The 5,000-nt window shown below is 41.4% G+C and overlaps 1 protein-coding gene across 1 annotated transcript in view; it reads right to left on the bottom strand.

Annotated features, from left to right (window-relative positions):
* LOC143295115 (otoferlin-like) overlaps positions 1–5,000 on the bottom strand; it is a 566,370-nt gene that overhangs the window by 64,259 nt on the left and 497,111 nt on the right. The gene's annotated exons all lie outside the window — the stretch shown is intronic.

Genomic DNA, 5,000 nt, shown 5'->3' with positions numbered 1-5,000 from the left:
CAACAACAAATAATGAATACAAAACAGTCCGTAAATGACCCCCCAAAAAAACAACACAACAACAAATAATGAATACAAAACAGTCCGTAAATGACCCCCCCAAAAAAAACAACAACAACAACAACAAATAATGAATACAAAACAGTCCGTAAATGACCCCCCCCAAAAAACAACAACACAACAACAAATAATGAATACAAAACAGTCCGTAAATGACCCCCCCAAAAAAAACAACAACAACAACAACAAATAATGAATACAAAACAGTCCGTAAATGACCCCCCCCCAAAAAAAAACAACAACAACAACAACAACAAATAATGAATACAAAACAGTCCGTAAATGACCCCCCCCCCAAAAAAAAACAACAACAACAACAACAAATAATGAATACAAAACAGTCCGTAAATGACCCCCCCCAAAAAAACAACAACAACAACAACAACAACAAATAATGAATACAAAACAGTCCGTAAATGACCCCCCAAAAAAACAACAACACAACAACAAATAATGAATACAAAACAGTCCGTAAATGACCCCCCCCCCAAAAAAAAAAAACAACAAAAAACAACAACAACAAAAAACAAAAAAAACAACAACAACAACAAACAAACAAAAAACAACAACCGTTGGCTCCCAACACAAACAAAAGGTACACAAGAGCCATGAGAAACGTCGCGCGCTCCCAACAAAGAACCCCATCCAAACTCACGGTGGTATATGACCCCAAACAAAAACCAGACAGGGAGAGAATGCAGGCCGTCAACATCCAACGCCCCCGTGGGGCCCCGCTCCTGTTCTTCCCCCACCCCCACCCCTCATCATTCTCCCCTCCCTCCCGCAAACAGTGGTAATACCCATGTGTTGTCCTGATCAACATAACAGACAGGTGTATCATGTGCACGAAAAAAAAAAAAGAAAAAAAAAAGAAAAAAGAAGAAAGAAATCCCAGCCTCTCAGTGTTGTTCTCTGTCACAGCCAATCTCGAAATTGACAAGGACAGCACGTGTAGCCGCGAACCTTTTCGCTTGTCGAATGCACGTGGCATGGGTATGGTTGAGTACTGTCGTCTAAAGGAGGAACACTTTTTTTTTGTGGTCTCTCTGCCTTTCTGTCTCAACCTTCCTCTGTCTTTTGTCCCTGTGTGCCTTGATGATTTTGTTGGCATTTTTGTTGTTTGTTTCCACCGCAGTAGTTTTCCTGTCATTGTGTAAGAAAATTGATTAAATGTGCCTCATAACACAAACACAATCACAAGCGACACAATGACCATGAGAAACCGTTGCGCTTCCATAGGAACCCCAGCCAACCAAACTCCACAACGAACGCCATGTATGTATGTATGTATGACTACAAACAATAAACGCGACAGGCAGAAAACGTGACCGTCAATATATATATATATATATATTTTTTTTTTTTCTGATGCCCCCACCTCCTCTCCTCCCATCCTCCCTCCCCCTCTTCCACCCAGAACCTCCCTCCAACAATGGTAAAACCGATGTATTGTTGTAGTGATCAACATTACAGATAAGAATATCATCTGCACGTTAAAAAAAAAAAGAAAAAAAAAAGATCCCAGTCTCACGAGTGTTGTTCTCTTTCACAGCCAATCTCGTAATTGACGTGGACAGCACGGAGGCTTGCTTGTCGAATGCACGTGCCATGGGTGTGGTTGAATACTGTCGTCAAAAAGAGGAACGTTTATCTCAACACCTTTCTCGCCCAGTCTTTATTTGTATTTTGTCTCTGTGTGTGCCTTCATGATTTTTTTTTTTTTTTTTTTTTTTTAATTTTTAATTATTTATTTTTTTGTCACTGCAGCAGTTTCTGGTCATTGTGTAAATTTGATCAAATGTGCCTATTAACACAAACACAAACACAAGCAAACACTACGACTATGAGAAACCGCTGTATTCCCACCGGAATCCCACCAAACCAAACTCCACAACGGCTTTTACGTATGACTCCAAACAAAACTGAGACAGGCAGAGAATGAAGGCTGTCAACATCTAACGCCACCACCCCCACCCCTCTTCCCCTTTCTCCCCTCCATCCCCCAAAACCCTCCCTCAAACAATGGTAATCCCAGGGTGTTGTCATGATCAACTTATGACAGGTGTATCATGTGCACATACAATGACAACACACACACAAAAAAACAAAACAAAAAAAAACGAACAAAAAACAGGCTCTTGAGCTTTGTTCTCTGTCACAGCCAATCTGGTAATTGACAAGGACAGCACGTGCAGCCGCGAGCCTTTTCGCTTGTCGAGTGCACGTGCCATGGGTATGGTTGAGTACTGTCGTCAAAAGTAGGAACACTTTTTTTTTTTTTTTTTTTTTTTTTGTCTCGGCCTTCCTGATTCTGCTGTCTCTATCGTTTTTTCTCTCTTCCTCTTATTGATTTTGCTTGTGTTTTGTTGTTCTTTTTTTTTTCTTTTTTTTTCCACTGCAGTAATTTCCTCTCAATGTGTAAGAAAGTTGATTAAATGTGCCTCACAACACAAACACAATTACAAGCGGCACAATGACCATGAGAAACCGTTGTGCTTCCATAGGAAGCCCAACCAAACCAAACTCCACAACAGCATGTGTGTATGACTCCAAGCAAAAACGAGACAGACAGAAAAATGTGATCGTCGACATTGTTTTTTTGTTGTTTTTTGTTTTGTTTTTTTCTGACGCAGTCCTCCGTCCCCACCACCCCACCTCACTCCCCTTTCCACCCAAACACCTCACGCAAACAATGATAATACCGGTGTGTTTTCGTAATCAACATTATAGATAAGTATATCATAAGCACTTGTATAAAAAATAAAAAAAAATAAAAAGAGGGTGGGCGGAGAGGAGGTGGGGGCGTTAGAAAAAAAGATATATATATATTGACGGTCACGTTTTTACGATCTCCCAGGTCAACATATGTGCAGACCTGCCAGTGCCTGAACCCCCTTCGTGTGTATGCGCAAGCATAAGATCAAATACGCACGTTAAAGATCCTGTAATCCATGTCAGTGTTCGGTGGGTTATGGAAACAAGAACATACCCAGCATGCACACCCCCGAAAACGGAGTATGGCTGCCTACATGGCGGGGTAAAAACGGTCATACACGTAAAAGCCCACTCGCGTATATACGAGTGAACGTGGGAATTGAAGCCCACGAACGCAGAAGAAGAAGAAGAAGAAGACGGTCACGTTTTCTGCCTGTTACGTTTATTGTTTGTAGTTACACATACATACATGGCGTTCGTTGTGGAGTTTGGTTGGCTGGGGTTCCTATGGAAGCGCAACGGTTTCTCATGGTCAATATGTCGCTTGTGTTGGTGTTTGTGTTATGAGACACATTTGATCAAATTTCTTACACTATGACAGGCAACTACTGCAGTGGAAAAAACAAACAAACACCAAAACAAAAAACAACAACAAAACACAAGAAAAATCAATAAGAGATAGAGAAGAAAAAAAGAGATAGAGACAGCAGTGTCAGAAAGGCCGAGACAAAAAAAAAAAAACAAAAACAAAAAAAATCATCCCAGTCTCCCCAGTGTTGTTCTCTTGTCACAGTAAATCTTGTAGTTGACGTGGACAGTGTGTGCAGCGCGGCGAGCAATGCACGTGTTATGGGTATGGTAGAGAACTGTCGTCAAAAGGGGGAACATTTTGTCTCTCTGTCTCTATCTCACTCTGCCCGTCTCTGTCATTTTTGTCTCTGTCTTTGTCTCTGTCTCTGTCTGATTTTGTTTTGTTTTCGTTTTCATTGCTATAGTTTCTGGTAAATAGGGTAAACGTGTCCTCGTTTCAAAAAGTCAAAAATGGTCTCTTGACATGACCATCATGCTGTATTTTCCATGTAGGGGTTCATTTGTCTTTACTGTTCATCCATGCACATGCGTGCACACACGTACACACACGCGCACACGCGCGCGCGCGAGCGCACGCATGAAGAGATAGAGAGACAGACACACAGAGAGACAGACAGGGAGAAAAAGAGAGAGACATGGACAGACAGTCAGAGAGAGACAGGCAGGAGTGACATACAGATACGCAGAGAGAGAGAGAGAGAGAGAGAGAGAGAGAGAGAGAGAGACAGACAGACAGACAGACAGACAGACAGACAGAGACAGACAGACAGACAGACACACACACACACACACACACACACACACACACACACACACACACACACAGAGGAAGCCTGAAACCAAGACGAAAAAAAAAACAAAACCTTCAGGTGTTTAGCAGATAGACTGACAGCTATCTCGGATGTCCTGGGCGGTATGTCAGAGACAATGCAGCCTACGTTCCTCTATTAGCTCACTGTTATCCCCAATGCTTTACAAAGATAACTCTTGGAGTTTCCCTTGTCAGTGTCAATGGCATCATTCGCCGCAAAAACAGCAGCAGCAGCAACAGCAGCAGCAGCAGCAGCAACAACAAGGAGTATGAACGCATGCGATAGTTGTCACAGTGATATCCGATATATGGCGTGACATTAAAAACAAAAAAAACACACACAAAAACAACAACAACAACAACAACACATTGCAAACGTCCTTTTCATAACCTGCAATGGGGAGAGTATAGACTTCACTGTATCAACAAGACACGTATATATATATATATATATATATATATATATATATATATATATATATATATATATATTTATATATGTATGTATGTATGTATGTATGTATGCATGTATATATGCAAGCGATGCCAGCAGATATTTTCTGAAACGACAGAGCTTAAAACTGGCACATTGATGCTTGCCATACTGACCTGCTGGATGTTAGCAAGCACCCATAACGAAAGATCAAACTGAAAATGAAAGCGGCAAGAACAACGACAACAACAACAACAAAACATGCGCGCCACGTGTGTTTCTAGCCAGCTCCTCTTCTTCCCACTGTGTAGCGTACATGGATTTGTGCGAACGCAGTGACGCCTCCTTGACTTTTTTTGTTGTTGTTGTTACTTGCTCAAAATAAAACAT

This window comes from Babylonia areolata, chromosome 20 (assembly GCF_041734735.1).
Source record: "Babylonia areolata isolate BAREFJ2019XMU chromosome 20, ASM4173473v1, whole genome shotgun sequence".
Taxonomy (NCBI): Eukaryota; Metazoa; Mollusca; class Gastropoda; order Neogastropoda; family Buccinidae; genus Babylonia; species Babylonia areolata.
This window is presented reverse-complemented; position numbering and strand designations above follow the sequence as displayed.